The sequence below is a fragment of the Ostrinia nubilalis genome, chromosome 5, assembly GCF_963855985.1.
Source record: "Ostrinia nubilalis chromosome 5, ilOstNubi1.1, whole genome shotgun sequence".
NCBI lineage: Eukaryota > Metazoa > Arthropoda > Insecta > Lepidoptera > Crambidae > Ostrinia > Ostrinia nubilalis.
The window spans coordinates 5,595,524-5,619,571 of NC_087092.1; the positions used below are offsets into that span (position 1 = coordinate 5,595,524).

Sequence of the window (24,048 nt, forward strand, 5' to 3'; positions counted from 1 at the left end):
ATAATTAAAATGAAGATATCAATTTTCTGACTTCTCCATACCATTTATATGACCATGTTAACATGGACTAGTGTCGGCTCATATACCCATTTACCTAACACCCTGTATACGTATCACGTACCTATATGGTTTAGCCAGCAAGGCTACTTGAAACAATCCATCTAAGCCCGCCCCAAATTCGCTTCATAGAACATAGCTGCCCCCGATAAGGTAGGGTAGGTAGCAGGGTAGGGGGTAATTGTTTTCCAAGAGAACTGATAAAAACAAAGGCCTATCTATCCCTTTGAATAATATATGAACCGAAGGCTCCGAGCAGTCTGCTTACCTTTGCCGAAGGAGACGTCAATGTCAGAATGGATGATAGATGACCATGATCCTAAGTAAGAAAACTGTTTATGCCTTCTAAATACCTACTAGATTTTTAGCTTTAAATCTAAACGCCTCATGAGTCTATACTCTATAGTTCAACTTTATTTTCATAGATGGTCAACCAATTATTATAAGTAACTACAACTACATTCTTCTATTTTTAGTGCACACTTCTAATACAAACTTATAACTTTTTAGCTGAGCTAGATCGTTACCGGGAATTTTTAATATCCAAAACAAAATGGGCTCCTTCGAAGTTGAATTGTGAGGTCATCGCACTACATGTAAACACGTGTGTTATCCCATTTCCAGCTAAAATTACTAAATATTTTTTGCAAAAGGGACTATATGCCTACTCCAATGTCAACATTGAATCAAAGGCGTTAGCCCTAATCTCGTCTCGAAATATGAAAGGTAAAGGTCACCGCACAAAGGTGTCGCTTATTCGAAAAACGTGTATCAGTGAAACATTTTCTTTAGTACACGTTTTATGAAAAATATATAAAGGTAAGTTAAACGGCAATATATTATTAGTATCGTCAAATATTAGTTACGATGTATCGTGAATTTTAAAAGAGAATTTAAGAATTTCAAATACAATATTTGAATTTACAAGCGGCGCCGAAAGAATGGCAATCTTTCTTTAGCATTTTATTATAGGTAAGTAACCAGTTTTAATCTCTTTTGAGTTATCTGGTGAAGGTCGCAAGAGGTGCCTGGATGCGAGCGGCGCAGGATCGGTCTTCGTGGAAATCCTTGGGGGAGGCCTTTGTCCAGCAGTGGACGTCTTTCGGCTGAAACGAACGAGTTATCAAGATTTTTTCATTGTGAATCGCGATAGAAAGAGTCCTTGCAGTCACATACCTAGCGATGAATAATTTTAACTGAACATTCTGTTTACACAGGTCATCATCATCATTTCAGCCACAGGACGTCCACTGCTGAACATAGGCCTCCCCCAATGACTTCCACATCGTCCGTCTGGTAGCCGACTGCATTCAGCGCCTTCCTGCTACCTTTATGAAGTCGTTGGTCCAACTTGTTACTTGCACGCTGATATTACACAGGTACAAGGCAAGAACAAGGATAAAGTTGTAATTGTTCTTAAAGGACCAAATATTATAATTTTAATTATGAAACCTGTGTTAATTTTCATTATCACCCAAGCCCGTAATAGAACTTCAAAATCACGGGCGCTACAAATTACTTAGCCTCATAATGGCGGCTGATTTCCACGCGTCATGGCGAAGCAATTTATCAAACTGCACCGTGGATCACCACACACCAATCTCACCCATACTCCGCCCCCATAAAGGTGATACTCGTCTGGTATACCCATCACACTGGTGCTCTATATACGCGGCTGAGGCCCGTATCCTTACCCTCGTGCCCTAACAATGGGAAATCAATATTTTATGTTTAGTCCGCACTTTCTACGAATGTTATATTTCCGAGGTGACTTGTACTTTTGGAATTTGAGTTGCTGGGAAGGTTCTTCAATATGCTTCCTTATCAGACGTGCCATCTTGCGTTGTACCTATAGAGGAGCACTGCTAACATTAAATTGATATCTAACAGCTGACTTACCTAATTGTAGTCAATATCTCTCAATCTCTGTCAAAATAAAATACATAATATCGAAATTAATAATGAGGAGTGCAAAATGCACTTAAGACGAAAATAGTCCCACGGAGTCAGGATTTGCTGATTCTTGATTCGAATAACGCGCTTGTTCCATCGCCGTAGGTAGTGAACTCAATCCTTAGTAGGGTTTTATAAGTTTAAATTTTTTATGAGAAACGACTGTTCGGGTATTAATTTGTGAGACAAAATAAAAAAAAACTTCATCGTTAAGTTTTTATATACTAACGCTCAAAATATTCAGTAAAATCTGTAAGTTCAAGATCAATCTGATTTACAACTGAGCTAACTGGATCGGCCATGAGTACATGTCCTTTTCAATTATTGGATAATTGGTACTCGTGTATAAACATCCTAATGCACTTCTCGTTTCATAAACAGGATAGTAGTAATTTAAAGATGTATCACTTTATTATACTTTAGGTATATCATTGATTCTTAATATTGCATGCAATTTGTAGCACGGACAACGGTGTACGGTACACGCATTATTAGTTATCTACTCGTTGTATCTAGTAGTTGCCGCAGAAATCTATCTACCTAACACCCATATTCACAAACATTACTATGAGGTCTCACAGTGCGCGTGGACGCACAGGGTGACACACGGACCAATCACAAAGCTCTTTTCAATGCTGTGCGTTCGATTTGCTGTTTCACTTAAGCAAGCATCGTTTGTGAATACGGACGTAAGAATAGTTTGATTTGCTGTCGACTGTAATACCTACGTCATCATTTAACTATACCTACTTATTATTATACTTAAAGATAAAGTGACTGACTAAAGACAATTTTACTACCTATTTACTCGTACTTATATGTGAAAGACTTTCAATGCCAGACCAATGCCAATTTAATGTACAGTAAAAAATAAGTCCGAAAAGCCCTGTCCAAGAGGGTTTACCTTATCTTCAAGATCCTCTTCCAATACCTCAAGTGATTCCTCAAAACTCCAAGGTAAGAACCTTCGTAATTTAACGATCTCTTATCACTGATAAGAGACTCAAAATGTTCCCTTACTTACCTATTTAATTTGAATATCTACCGGCTTCTCCAAATTGCTTTTCTTGATTACCTTTAATGAGTTTCAACGTATTTCCTTTTACTTGTTAAACGTCCCGAACTCTTGAATACATAAACCCATATTCCCTTTTTGGGTCCCGCATTGTGTACTTAAAATTGGGAAATAAAATACGAAATGGTTCCTTATACACAGGGTACAGTGTTCTATTGTTGAAAATCACTAGGCAGAAAATTGTAAATATCTACGATGCTTTTATGAATGAAAGAAATGCGATACGAATAACTTATTCTAAAAGAGATCAGTAAGAGATACCTAATCTTTCAATTAAGGTGTCCTTACCTGGAAAAAGAAAATTATTGTTTTCTATACGGGCTTATAAGGTCAGCCGTTAACTACCTGGTAGGTAGTCTTATAAATGTTAACACAACAACAATTAAGTTGCTAAGCCTTAATAAACATTTTTTCTATCTTTCTTTAAGAAATAGTACGGAACACTGAATATCAAAACATATCTCACACTCGGTCGGTTTTTTGCGCCAATTTTCTACGAAAAGCAATGTGTTGGGCATTTCCAACGAAAATTGGGATTGATTTTCCCTCCCGAATATAATGAAACGGATCCTTTCGATTTAATTTACATTTATATGAAAATATTAATAGGATTCGCGAGTTTTAATCTCTGTGCATTTACAGTGTTTATATAAATTTAAAGTAAATAAATATCTTTGTGTTGCTTCTGTCTGTTGTCTGTGGTAGTAATTTGTTTTGCTTTCAGTGTGCTTACCAAGAGTTTACGTTAATTGTGCTCGCTAGCGAGTACGTCAAAAAAATCAATGAAGATTTTATTTCTTGAAAGTAGCCGCTAGGGGCGCTGCACAATATGTCATACATTTAATGTCATTTTTTTACGCAGTCGCTAGCGAGCACACCTAACGTAAACTCATGGTAAGCACACAGTCCACTTTATGACATAAAGAAACGTTTTAGGTTATTCTATTTTTATTTATTATAGGTTTTTGGTTTTTCTGTATCTTACAATATTTATTGATACCTACTCTACAAATATTAATCCATCTTCTCAGGTCTTCTATTCAAACAGTGTTTAATAAAAGTATCATCTAAACTCTATTCTGAGAAATATCCCATCTCTAAATAACATACGAGTAACTAGAAATCTTACTTAATAAAACTTTGGACAGCTTAATCTTAAAGTCTATAAGTGAGCGATTTAATGTGAATTTTTAAAATTAACTTAAGATCTGTTTAAGTAGGTATCGAATAACACACAGAGGCTACACTAAACGCATCGTAACAACAATTCTTATTTTTAAGTTTATCCAAATTAGCGCGTTTCATGACCATCTAAAAACGTCTCCATATCTTAGGCTGCTGCATATGCGCGTCTGGTATGATATATTATCTTTAGTTATAAAGAGTGTGGTTTTATTGTGGATAAGTAGTAGGTGCTTTAAGGAAAACCAAAAAACACTAATCCAGATTGAAATTTGACAGTTGACAGGCAAAATTAGATCGATTTGGATGGAGAATTGAATATGGAAAATGGGCGTCAGTGAAAAATTTGTGCGTAGAAAACTCCTAGAAAAATGCTTAATGGCATCCATTGCTAAGCATTCATCTCGATCATGCTGCATTGCAGATTTTGCATGCTCTACATAGCAAACACAAATGCTTTGAAAGTACTAACATTTGCCTAACTAGTGGAAAGGAAAACTATCTCATTCTCGTATCTAGAACGTTCTGTTTTTTCTATTTACAGCTAACGCCCTTATTCACAAACATTACTATGAGGTCTCACAGTGCGCGTGGACGCACAGGTTGACACACGAACAAATCACAGAGCTCTATTCAACGCTGTGCGTTCGATTTGCTGCTTCACTTAAGCAAGCATCATTTGTGAATACGGGCGTAATTATACAATTAAACACGTTTACACAGACTCGTTTATAAAATGCTCTATGTAAAGCTTATTTAGCTTAACACGAGGGGCTAATGGGACTATTACTAATTTGGGCAATACAAATTGCTAATAATCTTTTATAAAAAAAAATGAAATAATTATGTTACGGTTTAGAGCTTACGAACAAGATCCAAAACTTCAATAGTAACCATTCAATAAAATTACTTTGTGGACCACACACAACTATTAATATTAAAACAAATCTCTAGGCTTATAAAACTTACTTTCTGAGCATTTGAAGGTCTCATATATTATGAATGTCGTGAGACCCCAACATGAATGAGACCAAAATAAATCATTTTAGACATTATTCTTTCATTTATTGCGTGTACGAATATTAAGCCTTATGAAATGTCATTTCCATTATTTTATCAAAAGTCCGTATTTCTTCATCCATAGTTACCAAACCCAGCTTCAATCTCCCTGACGTGATTTGACGTTTGGAAATATCTGATAACACTGATATCAGCTGTTTCATATCACTCTTACACCAAGATAAAGACGAGAGACGTGAGCAAAGTTGCGCAAAAATTTATGTTCAAGTAAGGGCACGTTCACATGCAACGGCGATTCGTGATTTTTGACAAATCGTCTTTATTTTCGTTTTTTTTTTTGGCGACAATGCAAAATCCCTTTTCGACACACAGACACATCACGAATCGTGAAAAATGACGGATGTTTCATTTTTAAAAATGACGCTCATTAACGAATCTTGTTTTTGTTTTAGAAATCTGAAATATCTTGATAGGCTACCCCAGAATGGTCTAGTGCCCACCCCAGAAAATCTTAGAAATAGAGAATCTACATACTTTATGACACTAATCGCGCTGCTTCAAGTAAAGGTACCTGGAAAATAATACGCCAAAGGTGAGAAATCACGATTCCGCATGCAATGTAAACGTCCATCCGTCATGACGTATCGTCTTTTTTGACGAATCATTAATGACAATTTCCGTGTGAACGCGTCCTAAGTCGACGTATTTTACTTGTTAGTCGTTATGCAAAAATGAGATTTGGAAGATTATACTAAGCATAGCATTTGCATAGAATAATGGAAATATGAGATGGTGATTGTTTTCTTGGACACGTATTTTTGGAGCCACTTAATTTAAAATACGCCTTCTGATATAGAAATTATGTAAATTATGGGGTTGGAAGTTCTATTAAGTATTCTTTACGAATATTATGTTATCCTGAATTATTTTCACATTTACAAGTGAAAAAATAACTTTTTTGGTACTTTTACTTACATGCCTAAAGATCGCAGTATCATCTTGACTTGGAAAAATATTAGGTACTGACCAGACTTAAAAACTATAATGTACGCATGTAGGTACTCATACTTTACACAACTGACAATCTTTAAGACAGCACTAACTGCTGACATAAGTGTCAAAACAAAAGAAAATCGAACCATCTCCCGGTTTTTGAACCTTTGGAACGGCAACTTTTAAATTAAAGACAGTGCATATGACGAGCTTCAACTTCCAGCACTAATGTACAGCCAGCACATGAGCTATACATTTTTATTGAAAAATCGCCTCTATCACAACTTCATAAAACGCCACAGTATTTAGTTAGACGTGCCGTTGTCTGTATCTACTACTACTCTGGACATATTATGGACTTAGGAATGGTTCAATGAAAAATGTCTGCGGGGACAGACTGGTGATACAGTCGTCTATATGTACTTAGAGTGCGACAGAAGTTTCGTAAAGTATCTTCTATTAGACACTGATGTGTCTCTGACTAATTCGGAATACTAGAGAAATGGAGTTGATTCTTTGCAAGGAATTGTTAAGGACAATACGTTCCATCTATTGTATTAAGAACGTCTTGGCGATCTCGTAGAAACAGATTTAGGATTAATAAGAGTTAAACAGTAAATACAAAACTGATAAAGACTTGTATTTTTTATGCATAATCTTCCAAACATGAACGTAGGCGTAAACAATGCACATGCACTGAAAAAAAAATGTAGAGCTTTATTGACAGGTACCTATATTATTATCTCACATTCATTTTGCTTTTCATTTTTGTTTTATTTAATGATAAATTTTAATACGCAATCACCGTTAGTAGTCTTCGATCCAGTATTTCATTAACATTTACTGCAGGTACATTTAATTTGCCTTTCAAATCCGTGAGCAATCTCGCAAATTACTATCGTCAGTTGTTTCAGTTTTCTAAAATAAAATTGCAAGCTAGAAACCGTGCCGCCCTCCGTTATTTGATTGGAAACGATTCGCACGACATGTACGTACTCGGTTGATCGAGTTATCGATTGCTGGGCCTACTTGCATACGTCATACACATTCGCAACATTAACATCGTCTGGCTATCACACTGTTAATTGAATTGTCCATCCATAATTATGTCCATTAATAATACAGGTACATAATATTAATCAAATACATAACATAACAAACATACCCATAGCTCTAATACGTATATTAAAGTACGAGTTAATACTACTACGTAAATCGTAGCGCGTAGCAGCTACGAAACTGCGATTATTCCTCAAATGGATACCTGTAACGAATTTATTCAGTGAAAAGTAATATTATCGCGGCAAAACGAAATCGAAACTTTATCCATTTCGCTCAAGAAAAAACTGTAACTGTGTCAATTTTCTCTTCGGCGAAGCTTTTTGTCTTTTTCCTGCTCGTTCCTTAAACGAGAATGGGAAGGGAAAAAGGTATTCAACATTTTTGATTTCTTTGTTCGTAGATGAAAGTAGCAGTGCTACGAGGCCGTAGCCGCGTTGTGCGCCTAATGACAAGCAGTTACGTCCTTAAACTTGTCGAGTGTATCAGCACGGTAGAGTGGGCAAGTGCAGGCAGTCCCCGTGACCTACATCGAGCGACCCTCGCTCGGAAGCTGCTAATTTCCACCATTGCGCGCTGAAGCCGACGTCACGCAGGGGCAGGGAGGCACGGCCGGCCCGCTGGCTGCCGCTCCGGGCAGTCCGCCGCACCACTCGGAGCCGCGAGCACGCGCCACGGCGCCGTCATCCGCGAACGAACAACCTCACCGACGCCGCCTCATCGAAAATTTATTAATGTGCAAACCCTTATTTTTGTAGTGCGAAAACGGTGAAAGTATATTTTTTAATTGCAAACTGTGATACGTCGGGCGGAGGCTCGGGTGGGGCGCGTTCCGCTGACACAGTGGCTCAGTCAGCCGCCGGCCGCCGAGTGGCAAGCACCATCGATTTTCTCCATACAGTACGCGAGGTACGTAACTATCACGTGGTCGTATTTTCACCCGTCTATTTCCACGCGAGTATTTCAGCCGATCTGCTTAGAGCGTTCAAGGCCGCGCCGGTTTGTTCTAGCGTTTACGCTGTGTCGTACTGTTTTGATTGTTCGAATGCGTTGTTTTTATGCGTTATCACGTGGTGGATTGGTAGGGAAACCAGTGATTTTCACGGTTCTCGGGAGGCTGTTAATGTAATGCGATAACGCGTGTGACCAAGGTTGCGGGCAGTGACGTGGAGGTTGTGATTTTCTCGGTGTGTAGGCAACAATACAACCGCGTATGGTAACTTGGAAACATGCAAAACGCGAGCGTGGTGTAATGTAATGTTTATTTATTGGCTGTAAAGTGGATTTTATGGTTTGTGTTCTTTACTTTTTTGTGACTTTCTTTTTTTTGAGATTACTTTTTTCTTGCCAAAGATGCTGGCAATCACTTAATAGCGGGTACAGTCGTTGGCCAGGTGTGAGTGCGCGTCGATCATAAAGCTGATCATGACCTACAGATCGTATACTAAATCTAAATGAGCGTGATACGCGACCTGGCAGGCGTTCAGACAGGGATTCATTCAACAAACTATACTTTGTATACATGCAAGTTTACATACAGGAATAGATCGTAGATCGTAAGATAGACCCTCGAACTGAAATCACATGACTTACCATAGTTATCATAGTTTAACAGTGGTTTGTGATCATTGTCGATATAGAGTCGCTTACTTTTACCGATAAGGAAATAAAAAAAAATGGTATAAACTGTGCAAATACTAGAAAAGTGACAAATACAAAGTGACATAGTATTCATTTTGTTTCGTTCTTTCAGGGTATTTTTTTAAGATAAGCTGAAATTTACAGTTAATTACGAACAAAATTGACAATGCAGTTATTTCTATTGTTATCAAAATACTTAGAGGCATCTAAATTATTTATTGCTAAAACACTCACATGAAATAAAAATCGTTACGAACTGTTCATTATCCCGACATTGCTCAAAACAGTAATAAATTTTCAATTTTCTATTCTACTTTATTCAATTCAGAATACAATTTCATTTTTACAAGAAATATACGATCAACATTTCGTTAAAGTTCGTGCTAGCCTTTAATAACATCAAAATTTTATATTTTATCGAGAGCAAAATTCCAATACTGTCTTCTAGCCTTGTCTTGTCTAATACATTTGATCAAAAACAAATAAACATTGCTTTAGTTAACATTGTGTACCTACAATGAAAATGAAAAAAAAATCTAGTTTTTCAGAAGAAGGTCTTTTGAAAAATTCATAAAAGTTACTGGCAACTAATAATGATATTTTTAAAAACAATTGAATAACAGTCTGAAAAAAGTAAATACGTAGAAAAGTAAGAAGACGCGTAAAAAATAAACTCACCGATTCAATGAAAGTACTAAGTACGATTTTAATAATTATTGTATCCTTCTCCAAAATTATATTTATTACTAATTTTGAGTTAGAACTTAACTAAATTGATATTTAGATAATTTGACAATCCTTTACTATAAAATATGTTGCAAATACCTACTATTTCTGTAATTAAAACACAGTTTAATTAAACAACTAGATCATCTAGCAATTTATTAAATGAGACGTGAAATTGAGATCTTCAAAACTTACGTTTATAAGGAAGTATTTACGAAACCAATTTGATACCCGATTTAAATTACCCAATAGTTATCGGAACCGATGTTAACTGCACCAAGGTCCTGTCGGTCACATCAGCTGACGAACAAACTCATTGAAATTGTATCTCTATCACTGGATAGTAAAGTTTAAATTTGTATTTTTTGGATCGTACAAAAAAGCAGATGACTTTACGCGCCGCTGATTTTGATTATCTCTATGAAGTTAAATAAAATTGTATTTGAATTCGAGTCTGTTGCTAATATTTGTTTTTAAAAGTATGATTAAAAACTAAAATTTTAATTATTATAAACTCAAATTATTTCTTCTTTCTCATGTAATAAAATTCTGCGTATTTTTTTAACATTCTACGGCTCGTATTTTATAAAAAAAAATTTTTTTTCGACATATTTTCTTGTAAAGTGGCTCTTAACGTGTTTAGATTCGTATATAATACAACTTATTACGTACGCGTGCCCGCAATTTTCACTATCGTTAATAATAATATGTATAACTCTTGATTGCCGTTACCAGATTGACGAGTTAATTTAATTACTAATACCTACTCCACTTTTTTGATGCACAAATTATGTAAAATAAGTCTTCTACGTACTGATGGTATCGTCAGGGCCGATTTTCTTTTATAAAGTTTTGTTTTCTTTATTATGAGACAAGCACTTATTTTGATAAAATATGTCAGGTAACTCTACATTTTCAAGTTTTTACCACGCAAACCTACAGTTGAATGGCATATCAATTTATTAATAAGATGAAGTAAAAAGTACAAGATATTATTTTGACTCGTCTGAACAACTGAGTTGCAACGAATACAAGTTTCTTTATTTTATCTTTGAGATGTCGAGAGCACCACTTGTTTCGTGAGATGAATTCATTGTTATTCTCAAAGGAAACCCACCCATATCTTTTTTATCTGTTTATTTGTTCTTATCGTTTGTCTATGAAAAGGAAACGTGATTCTTGTTTTTAGTTTGACGCAATATCTGACAACACTTCAAAACATAACTACCAAACATGTGAACTGAAGAAGATCATCAATAGTAAAGACTTTTAGTGTGATTATACTTGGGACAAAATAATTTTAGAAGAAAAAAAACAATCGAGGGTCGTGTAGGTACTTAATATTGAATATTCAACCATAAGCTATAAAACAAAAGAAGCCATACCCTTCCATGGGTGGGAAAATTCGAACGCGATTTAAAACCGTGAACACAAAACAATTGAACATCGAAAACACAAGTACCAATTAGGCGACCTCGTCCAAAGTGCAAACGAATCACCAAAACTGAATGGCGGGAGGTTGCCACTGGCCTATAATGTCCACGTATTGGTGTCAAGGGGACGACGTGCACGTCACGAATCATCTGGCATCACCGGAGCGATGGCACCGCCAAAATCACTGTGACAACAAAAAATGCATTGATAAATGACGTTGGAAGTCAGAACTACGCCATTTGATGGTTGGATTCTGTAAAAAAGTTGTTTGAAATGTATGACTGTTGACTACGTGCTGGGTAGCCCAGCACATAGCGGGCGCTAATTTTGTCCACAAATAGAGCAGACATCTTTTATCAACTACTATACGAGTATAGTCATGCCTCAACAAGGTCGCGCTTTCATTATCACATTGCGTCATTAAGTGCACGAAAAATTCGTTCGAAAATTAACTGTTGTAACTCATCACTAGCATACAACGCCACTCTTGTGGCGGAATTTTGGGCTGACTCTGTGTAGGTTTGTTGTCGACACGACAAGATCACTAGAATAGAATAAATTAGATGAAATAAGAGCCAATTTCCTTTATAGAATATTTTTTCCTTTATAAAATCTTACCTAGACGTTATCAGATCGATGCCTTTAGTTAAGCGGATCCAGATCAGTATTAGCATAACGATGTCATTTCGGAGGAAAAATACCCGAAAGGATCTAGGTCTCAGACGTAAGTCAGCCATATATCATTCGGAGACAAATAAATGGCCTATAAACGTGACAAAATAAAAAATATGTAACCTTTTTCGTATAAATACATCTCTTATAGTCAAACAAACTGTTCCTGAAATGTTAGTATAAAAAATAGAGCTCACTTTAATTAAATACATTTGCATTACACAAAACAAATGTACTTTAAAAGTGACTCTACCAAAGGTAAAAATAGGAAAGCTCGCGTAAAAACTTCACTACATTGAATTAATAAATAAGTTAATGCTTAGTGTAATACGTAACAGGTATAACGTAATAGGTAAATCAAAGCTAAAACGTAAAACACAAAGTCATATTAAAAAGCCCTTACGATAGTAAATCCTGCACGCATACTTAAGTTAATACTCATTAAAGTTATTATGCACAATAAGAACCAAGTAAACTTTTAAGGTTGAGCATAAAGCATGCCACTACACACATGACAGTTCGAACCACGAACCACGGACCACGGCCTATTTCATACCACCTTCGCTTTTACCTCGTAGGTCACGCGATATTGTAATCGAGGGCATTTTCCTGCTTATACCGTGTTTTGTTTTTATTTTCCCTTACAACTCCTGAGTTTACAATAAATACGCTTTAGTCCACGCGAGTGGAGCTATTTTTAAATGCGTATCTTGAAATCACGGAAGTTTTAGATAGATATACATCATCATGAATCGTCGGGTCATTTAGTGTAAACTCTAAACTGCAGGAGCACGACTTTCTCTAATTTAGAATCTCACGCTGGTCAGACAGGGGGTGACCAGACGGGTGGATGATACTACATTATGTACAAATGATACAAATTTATAATCCATAATTTGTTAATTAAAAAAAAGCATGCCAAGTAATAAGACTACTTTCTTCCATAGCTTTCATCTAATCAATCGACGCTACATCGTTTTTTTAAGCAAAAAACTCATAGTTATTATACCTAACAAGATGACGTTATAGTGTTACCTTGAGATGCCCTCGTCATTGCAATGATTAGGTTATCATTAGCAGCTTCGTGGTCAACATAAGAGGCTTTGACAGACCGAAGGTCTTAAGTTTGATTCCCAGGTAGATACAACTCAATGACACAAGATGATTCTAAGATTCAAAAAGCACAAAAGATAGCGAACCGCCAAAGATGTTAAGAAGTCACACTAATAGTCTTTTCAAAAATAAAGGAATGTTTTCTTTGAGTAAAATTTTCTATCTACAGTAAAGCCTGACCAGGAACATAAAAACCCTGGCATAGAGGCGCGTCAATTGCATTTGATAGTGCAACACTGAGTACAGTCGTACCTGTGTTAAATTAATAGGCTAACTTTATGTATCAGGATTCAGGATTACGGGCTAATTTGATATTTTCATAAATGAACGAAAAAATATTATTATAGGTAACCTGATTTAAATAAATTAAATGAAACCATCAATCGAGCTAGTAGAATTTATTTTATTATTCATCAATAATCAAATTCAGAACTTGAATATTCAACTGCAATGTCTGCTCATGAACGCTTCAAACTCGGTACTTCTTTCCCAATCCCATAAAATTCAACACTTAGAAAGTGACAAAAAAATTTAAAATAGGTAGTTGAAACAAACCACAGCTAATTTTCATAGTGGACTGTACTATACGATAAACATGTCAGTCAATTTGACAACCTTTGTCGGAAACATTATTCAATAAAAATATTGTCCGAACCCTTAGTATTTCTCTTCGACAAATACTTTAACACATTGTGAACCACTTTTCTTTCACGACTTTAAAAATATTTTAGCAATTTAATTCATAAAACCAATTGCGCACATTTAAAATAAAGTTTGTTTACACTTTGACAGCAATAGACTGACATGCAAGGTGACATGACAATGAAGTTTTCAGTTACTGTTGCCATTAAAAGAAATTAGTACCATTAGTTTTCCGCAACATGGCGAGGGTTTTTATGTTCCTGGTCAGGCTATATTAAGATTACTTTCCCTCCAGGTGGCATTACAAAATTCCACCCTGTATGTCTATTAGAGATGAAACGGATAGTTGTTTGGCCGGATACCGGATACCGGATATCCGGCCAGCTGCTAGGCCGGATAGCCGGATATCCGGCGGCCGGATAGTTGGCCCATTGTCTCGTTGCATGTCGTGACGAGTTTAGCGCCGCACAAGTGCTTCGAAGGCGATCAGTGGGTATTAGCACGGTAATACTATCTATACAGTATTCCAACTCGGTCATATTTTTGAAATAAATGTCAACAGCCGCGCGGTACGTCACGGTATGACAACATGCGATAGGGCTGCCCACCTGCAGACCCTATTTTCATTACATCTGCCTACTTAGAATTTCTATCTAGTTTTGTGAATGTATTTTGTGATTGTAATTTTTTATTTTATTTTGACAAACAAAATAACTTAGTGAATGAAATAGGATAAAATGCATGTTGTTTTGTGATTAGTAGATTTAATTAAAAATTATATTTATGTTAAGATTTAGTAGCTAATAAATCTTATAAATTTGCGACCGTAAAATGTAAGCGCCTCGACTGAGGCATACAAAATGCTTGATTATTATACAGGGTGTTAGGTAAATGGATTTATAAGCCGATACTAGCTCATGTTAACATGTGCATATAAATGGTATAGTGAACTCAGAAAATTGATATATTCATTTTAATAATTTTAATTTTCAGACCTGATTTTATAAATTTTATTTTGTATGAAAATTAAAAAAATTGAAATGATGATATCACTGACTTCACCATACCATTTATATGCATAATATGTTAACATGGGCTAGTGTCAGCTTATAAACCTATTTACCTAACACCCTATATAAATAGGTAGTTGTAATTATTTTTATAAAAAAAAAGAGCGCTTACTGTTTCAAAAACAACACATCGTCCGTTTATTACTGTGGCACATTTGCGACACCCCCGACTTTTGCATGTCCAGCGCATACCGAGATTTGAATTTCGAAGGAAAGCTCGCGTTTCGTCCGTTTATATGAAGTTACAATACTGTATGATAGTATTACCGTGGTATTAGTAGACTAGACTAGTCACACTTTTCGAAAATCGAATACGTCCGAATAGAATGTCAGATTTTGCCACTTGTCTAGGGGGCAGATCAACGGGCGATTTCGGTTGCTATCGTGCGTGATTGAATAGCGAAAATTAAATTAGTTTACTTGTTGCGTAATCAGACTGAACTGCATGCATCATGTCATCAAACCATCAGTGAAAAAAAGATCGCCTTTTTTATTTGGCAATATTTCGACACTAACAGATATTTACGTATTCGTCATTAGAGTGAATAGCCCAGAAAGAGAGATTAGTTTTTTGAAAGACCTTAATATGGCTTTTGTAACTTTTTGGACTTTAAACAAAAACTGTCATTATTATAAGCCATTTTATTGATATTTACCTCAAAGATTAATGTATTTCATTTTATTAATAGAAAATTGTCGTAGTTTTTTAATATCCGGTATCCGGCCGGATAGTGAGTTACTATCCGGTATCCGGCCGGATAGTTAATATAGGCCGGATATCCGGCCTACCGGATAGTTACCGGATATCCGTTTCATCTCTAATGTCTATACAAATAAAATGTTTTTTTTTGTTTCTGAGAAAGCGATAACGGACAATACTATTAAAAGAAAGCCTACATAAATTGAACCCAAATACGACGTTTCAAACTATTACAACATATTACGTGAGCGACACACAAACGATAGAAATAAACGTCTAGATGGCCCGATAAACACGCGATACGACTATTTACTGAATGAAGTTTATATTGTTAGTGTGAATACATACATACTGTGATGTTTTGATATCTTTTCATGCTATAATAATCATTATGTAATATAATTAAAGGCTATAGTGCTACTTAAAATAGTCCGCGTCTTCAATTGAAAGTGACAGCCCTGAAGCATATGAATGTGAGCCCTAAATACTTAAAGGTTCATTAATGAAAACTTATTGATTGGATTCTAAGAAAAGTAAGAGATGCCTTCAATAAGCTGATTCATTCATCAATATAGCATATTTTCATTGAACAAGAAAGAAAATTACTATACAGTAGGAGCTTGTATTTGGTTTACGATAAAATGCCTTTATCTTTTTATTGGTTACCTTATTCAATTACTAGCTTTTGCCCGCGGCTTTACCCGCGTGAAATTTAATTTGTCACATTTATCGTCATAAATTATAGCCTATATGTTATTCGTGTGAAAGAGTAACAAACATCCAGACATCCATACAAACTTTCGCATTTATAATATTAGTAGGATGTGTACTGGAAATAAATGTTTTAATAATTTATTGGCTCACTCTATCAGGACTGTAAACAATCTTATGACATAAATTTTTATTTGTACTATCTAAAGAACAATATACAAGTTTTAAATGTTACAAACCGTGACGTAAAAATTTTCATCATTACGTATAAATCAAGTTTCACAAACGATTAAACAAAACTGAATCATCAAAGCACGTCGCACGTCACATTTCAAATTTCGCGAACAAGCAACATTTCATAAATTAATATCGCCCGAAGTGGTTTGGAAGCTATAATTAATACCGAGAGAGTAAAATGAGCCAACTCTGACATAATATCGTATAGTGCCAAAATCACCGACACTTCGAGGGGTTGACGAGCCATATTTGCATGGACGTGCCATGGTAACATGCCATTTAGAGCAAATTGTTTATGGTGTCAAAATTTTCGAATGTTTTACGATCGCGATTTGCTAGCGATGCCCTGCCCCCCTAGACAAAACGCACTTTTTGATCGAATCGAAAATCGAATCCGTCAAAACTCCATACAAAAAAGGGGCTTTTCGACCACTTTGCGACTGGTTTGCGATTATAATTTGCACTTTGTCTAGACCCACTGAGCTGGTTACAGTGACAGATGTCATTAAAAATGTCAGTTTGACAAAAGCACTTCAGCAAATTCGATAAAGCGGAATAAACCATAAACAATCGCGTCTAATGAGTGAAAAAATGTATATTTACATGACAACTACCCATCTTTAATCATAGAAAAAGGTAGGTAGCCTTGTGGGCTTAGATCCTAGATTGATCTAGGAAGTTACTTATTTATTCCTAGTAAAAAAAACACAAACAACCAAATTAATAGCAATAAAATCATTTTATCGATCAAAATCGCATCTCTACGCTTCCGCTTTAACCCAAAACTTCAAAACGCACGTTTCGTAACTTTTCGTAACTCTGACTACATCGTTTGATCGCGCAAACGCACATTTGGCAATTAATATCAATGTAATCACGATCTCATTAGATACTGCGGTGTTCGGAGCATCATGAACACGTGTTCCGACGAAACTTTGAGCCTGCGATGTATATTGGCGACTGTACAACGATCACGATGCGTAATGTTACGATAACAGCTGTTTCTAGTCTAAAATGTGCTATTTATCGAACGATAATTTAATCAGTAGGCCTAAGATGCGCGCCGTGATAACTTTTATCGACGTCAAAATGTATGGGAAAAATCGATAAAATGGCGTAATAACCGCTTATCGCAGCGCGCATCTTAGGCCTACAGGGCTTGAAAGTGTCGATATTCAACTCACAATTTGTTAATAAGATGACAAGACTTTTCTTTAACTTTAAACCATAGATACTTATTTATAGCCCTATTTACAAACAAAAACAGTAACTGAATGCTTAACTTTCTGAATAACTTTCTATTAATGTTGACTTTCATCGTAATTAATAGAGACATGACAGTGTTTTAATTAAAGCAATATTGTAAGGCTGTTGAAGTTATATTAATGATTTAATAACAACCAGTTACTTCTGTTTTTTAAAGGAAGTACTAAATTATATGAAAACTTTACCCTTTTTCCTAATTACTTAAATTGGGAAAGGGAAATTTTACTTCAGCTTTTAATTTTTCTTTTTTTATTGTTTTTGTATTGTGATAACAGGTGACATCCCTAATATCAGCCTTCACAGAATCATTATCAACACGTCGTTAACTTAAGTCATCACCAAAACGGGAACATTTAGGTACAGACAGAGACTGATGTTTCTACCAATTTGGATTCCTATATCGCCCTAGTTTCCATTACCTAAGCTTAGGAGCAGACCACCGACTTTTAGTTGGCCGATAGTTGGGCCCGATTCTAATTTGTATGAAGAATCGGCCGATACCAAATCGGTGTAATGTGCGCACTTTCATACATCTGCATACTGATCAACAGCCCCACCCAACTATCGGCCAACTAAAAATCGGTGGTCTGCATCTAGGCTTAAAGTTCTAAATTAAAAGTATTTGTATACTAAATCCCATTTAGGTTTGTTTAGTACCTGCCTATCGATGCGCATAGGACTTATCAAACCGCAATCGAATGACGACATGAATTCGATAATAGTATTAGCCAATTGAATTGCTGGACCCAATAAATTGAAATTGCTGTGTGACAGCCATATTAATGATGTTACAAATTGCTATTATTTGACGTCAAAGGGATGAAGTATTAAGTTGATAATAAATTACGTAGTAGGTACGTCAAAATTAGGTTTGCGTAAGTAAATTAAAAAGAAATGGACTTATAGTATTATTTTGAGCTTCTTTTTACTCGTTTCTGAGTTTTAAGGAACTATAGTGTCATTGACTCCAAAATATACGCGACTACTAAATATATCGCACATAATTCATGAAGAGACAATTAGCAAAAGCATTACCTTGGTCTCTACACTCTTGCATTTTCATATTCATTTTTTTTTATAATCCTACATTATTATTATTGCGCTAAGTAAAAATCCTCCTAACATACATTGTCCTAAGCCGTATTTACGTAACTAAAGCCTTACTATTTTTCCACGTGAACATCTGAAGGTTAAATCCCTATGTTATTATGCAGCCGTTATTACAATACCAAATGAAATGCCATCTCATCTCGCACCGTAAACAATGAAACGCCAAACGTAATTTGCGCCATTAGAAACTGACAATTTTTTTACCAAATAAAGCCGCACCGTGCTTTCTATCTAAATCATTGTGTCACACTGAATGCGTTTTGCGGTCTGTGGTCAGGTCAAATGAACTCAGCTCGCATACAACTTCTTCTTCTTATCGTGTCGACAGCAAACCTACACAGTGTCAGCCCAAAACTCCGCTACAAGAGTGGCGTTGTCAGCAGCATTCATTAAATCCTCCTGAGTGCTGTTGCTCGGGCACTCAGGGTACGACAACATGTGCTTCATCGACTGGGGAACAAAACCGCACCTGCACTCCATGTTTGAGCCATCCAAGAATCCCCACCTGACCAGATTGTCCTTACTACGGCCATACGCATACAACTTAAAGATTGATTTAAAAATTAAATAAATGAATGCAACTTTTTACTAAATAAATGATGTGATTTTATGTTATGTTTCTATCTATTTATTTGAGTAAACTTATCTTTGTTTTTAAAATTAGTGCTTAAGATATCAACAAAGATAAACATCTCTGATTGAGTGATGTGTAATAAATTGCCAGTTTCTGTTGGCGCGGACTGTAGTCTCGTATAAATCCAACATTTATTGTATCAAAGGCATTCCTGCTAGGCTTAATACCAAAGGCTCACGGTTTAATTAAATATGTAAGTACTATACAAAGTACGTTTGTATTGGCTTTAAAAAGGAATAGTTGGAGTCCATAAGCTTCTATGATCCGAGGTTGGTTGGTTTTGTGGTTATGATTATTTTAATACGTCTGATACTCCAAAGTAATTTTAAACGGATTTTAAATGTTTGTTAAAATGATACAAGTGCGTTTGCTTGCAATATTCAATTCATTAGCTTGTTTATCTAATTACTGCAGACGCCAATCGTTTAATTAATTTTGGTATAAACCAAAATGCTTACATTAATTTATAGAAAGTTATTGGCTAGTTGATTTACTAAAAAAAAATCTGAAATAGTTCTAACTAATATTATTGTATTATTTATTTCCAGCGAATATACGGTTATAAAATATGTCAAATAAATGTTTATGGGAGAAAGTGTAGGTAAAACAATAATAATTCAGATCGCCAACAGTCCCTATGCCAAAAGCTGGGACATTTCTGCTATATTTTCCAATTTTATCTGGCAACCATTCAAAATACAACATAAACATAACATACTATAGTCATAATACTTCCGCTGCTCTTTATCATACTTTTGAGTTGAATGTCAACTAATTTCGAAATATTATGAGTGACCAAGATTATTTATAGCAACGCACGTGACTTGATACTCTTGAACCACAAACAGAAGGTAAAAATTATAATGAGTGAGTAATAACATAACGGCTCTACGGTTTAGTGGTTGGACTCTTTTGATCCGACAGTGCTGAATTTAAATCCCAGAGGGTGCACTCACTTACATAGTATCATATTGTGTAATTTTAGACAGATTAAAAGTAGGGTACATTTTACAAAAATAAACTAGTAAGTGATCTATCTTAACCGTTATAGTTTTCTTGGAAAGTTCATAAAAAGCACTATTATTATGATTTTTTTTTCAGATTTTTCGAGCTAACTGTTTAGTTTTTAGAGGGCGGGGGAGTGTCAGGAATACGGAACCGTAAAAAACTTACTATAATTACAATAAAACTACGCATTTTTACTGCGTAGTGTTATTTACGAGGATATAACAAGCAATACCAAAGACCAACGTTACATAATATCTCCGTAGCAAATATCATAATGGATCAACGTTTCCAGGCCATTTATCCAGTTAATCGTGTTAACCTTTGTCATATTCGGCCTTCGTACACAGTCAGCTGTAACGTTATTATCCACAAACACTGAAAAAAAACAAACAAAAACTACTCCCACATTGTCCAATTTGTGGTTACAAATGACATGTCATCTGTGTATATTGACAGGGCATTGTTCTTTGGTATCACAAAAAGGCGACACTCCCATCGTATTCGGATGTATTAAATTTAATAATCTACATTGTTTCTTGTAGCTCAAACGTCAGACCTGAAAAAATAAGACCTCCACCGTTTGACGTCACGTCTCGCTATTAAACATAAGAAAAACGTTCGAAATTCAAATTTTAAATTCAGACAGAGTCAGGCTAATAAAAACAAATGACACTCAGAAAAGAAAATAAACGGAATGGCTTTGAGTTCTAAGCGGCCAGATACACTATTGACATAATTTCGCTGTCAGTGTACAGTCGTCAAACTCAAACTGGCACAATCAAAACAGGTCGATCAACTCTATTTGTTCATCCTCCAATCATTGTTGGGACAGATGCCGCTATACCAGCAACTAGCGAGATTTGACGGTTTTCATAGTGGAAACTAGAGATTGATGAGTTTTTGTTTGTGTGTAAATTAATACATACACACCCTTTTAAACATTATACAGGGTGGAATTTTGTAATGCCACCTGCAGGGAAAGTACTCTTAATATTGTAGATAGAATTTTATTCTCAAAGAAAATATTCCTTTATTTTTGAAAAGAAATAGATCTGCATTCAAAGATTTCCAATATTTTGCTTGGCACACCCGGGAATCGAACCAACTAAAATCTGTTAAAAATTACACCCTGTATTTTTATTGCATCGATCGTTAGGGTTAAGTCTAAGGATGAAATCTCTCTAACGAACTTAATAAATTAAATGAAAGGAAAACCATGTAATCTTAAATTATTTTAATTATTTCCAAAAAATGTTATGCTATGGTGGTGAATTTTCGAAAAAAAATCGGAAATCTTTGAATACAGCTCTTTTTCTTTTCAAAAATGAAGGAATGTTTTCTTTGAGTAAAATTTTCTATTTACAGTATTAAGAGTACTATCCCTTCAGGTGGCATTACAAAATTCCACCCTGTATACGACAGTGTCCAATTTAACTACTCAAGCTAACAACCAATAATTTACAGATCGCATAAATACATAGCGATTATAGCTCAGTTATACATGATAACGAACGTCCATATTTCCTGAGCTTTCAATATTTATAGCGGTCTGTAACGTTGCGATAAACATAGCCGAGAAAATTTAGAAGTGAAAATAGGTCGATTGTTTGGACAGTTTTATTTTAAAATTTGCGATCGAGATGCAGAAATAGGTAATAGGCTGTTTGTAAATAGATTTAGATGCGAGGGTTTTATTTCGAGGAGGCAGTAGGATTATTTTTAAAACAATTTCGTCAATGAAAATACTGTTATCCAGTGTAAATGCATTGCCTTAGTGCCAACACACCATCCGATTGGTTTTTGTTTATCGATACGAAGTATTAATTCAAGAACAATATTTATACTTGAATTTTATTATGCTTGACACTGGTTATAATGTGCAAATCGCACGAAGCCATAATAGAAAAAAAATCATGAAAAAAACAAAAGAACATCTCTACATAAGGCGTGGATCGATTTATGAAGAACTTTTTTCTTTTTCCTAATGGCCAATGCTTGTCCCTGTCAACGTTAATAAGGTTCAAAGTTGTTCGGTTTTGTTACTGTTTACATTACAATCCAGTTGACACCGGTAATAGTGAGATACGGTGAATCTGAGGATATTGGATGATGAGGTCGCCGCCAGCATCCGTCACCAATTACCAATCTATGCGGCGGGATAATAATATAAATATTCTGTGTTATTGAGGTTTGTTTTAATGCAATCGTACTGATATCATCATAAAAATGAAATATGTTTTAACTTTTAATTCCTTTTTCCAAAACTAAAGTTTCAATACGTATCAATCTATTATTGAAAGGTGTAACATAAATAATTTAACATTTGCACAAAATCTACCTTTTAGCTAGGTCATCAATTTGAAAATACATGACCCAGTTTATTAACTTATATTTCAACAGAAATTGAAATTTCTGTTTATGCATCTCTAATGGATTAATTAAAGCGCATCAGTTAGCATTAATTTATGAGCGATAATGCTGTTTCATCAATTACATCATGAATTCGACGCTAAGGGGTTTTAAAATAAATCACTTTTACTATGAAATGCGAAATTAAACTGGCGAAAATAGAACCTCGTTAGTACTGTACCTCTAGTAGGAAAAACTTTCGAGTTCGTTTCGTTGCGTATTCAAAGTGTCATCGAAAAATTTTATATGAAAAATTAAACAGCGCCCCCTAGGGCGGCTATAATATAGGGGGCGCTGTTTAATTTTTCATACAAAATTTTTCGATGACACTTTGAATACGCAACGAAACGAACTCGAAAGTTTTTCCTACTAGAGGTACTGATATTGTTTTGCAGTCGCATCTCGCGTTTTAGAACGTTAATTTCAGCTATTTTGTAATGAAAATTTTCGTAGAAACTGCCCGTTTTGGATGAGGGGTGAAGTTTCAAATTCTAGGAATCTAGATTAAGCTATGTTACAGAATTTAATATCTCGTTAGAAAGACGTTGAGTTAAATTTCACAAACCAGTAACTTCGTTGATTCTATGAAACTCCTTGCTCAGACCATTTTTATGTGTCACTCTATTAATTAATTAAAATAATAAACTGTTCTTTATCTTTTGTCAACACGACCGACCATAAACCCTGAGCATTGATTAATACACAAACAAATCATTGAACATTCAGGGAAATAACAGTACGACATTGAATAAAAAGTAAAAACGAGATCCAATTCCCGCGTTTTAAAGGTCTTTTCCGCGACTTAAAAAACTATCAAAGCATCAAACGCCTTGAGTTTCCGTTGCACTATTCTGTTCTTCTGTTCGTGGCCGTTTAGCGAAACAAAAAAGTTTTAACATTGTTGTAAAACTACCAACATAGTAAAAATCGTATCATGCACTATCAGCCATGCGTGTACTGCCAACCGCAAGAAATGAGAATTGTCATTGCACGTGCATCTGAGCTATTTTTTTAAATCTTCATAACGCAAGGGCGTTACTGGCAGGCAATTCAATATTGGAATCTTCTTTATCGATACGCACTTTTAGAGACTCACATTACTCTTAACCATACCTATTATAAATAAGTGTTTCACCATATTATGTTTGTATATTTTCCTTTACGTTAAGAGATTTTCTTTGCAAGACAGAAAACATAAGTAATTGTATAGCGTGGTTTATCTTTTTACACTTCAATTAAGGTTTTTCCTATCCTTGATGTTATTTTATGCCTTTATTAATTTATGCATTAATACTGTGTAGTTTCTTGAGTTAAAGATACTAAAAATACAAATCAA

General features: G+C 35.2%; 1 protein-coding gene across 1 annotated transcript in view; it reads left to right on the plus strand.

The window, feature by feature from the left end:
- Nucleotides 1-7,982: 7,982 nt before the first annotated feature.
- Nucleotides 7,983-24,048, plus strand: part of LOC135071739 (protein Tob1) — a 62,634-nt gene continuing 46,568 nt past the window's right edge. Inside the window, exon 1 of the mRNA XM_063965526.1 lies at nucleotides 7,983-8,248. The gene's annotated coding sequence lies outside the window, so the exon portion shown is untranslated. The remainder of the gene's footprint in view (nucleotides 8,249-24,048) is intronic.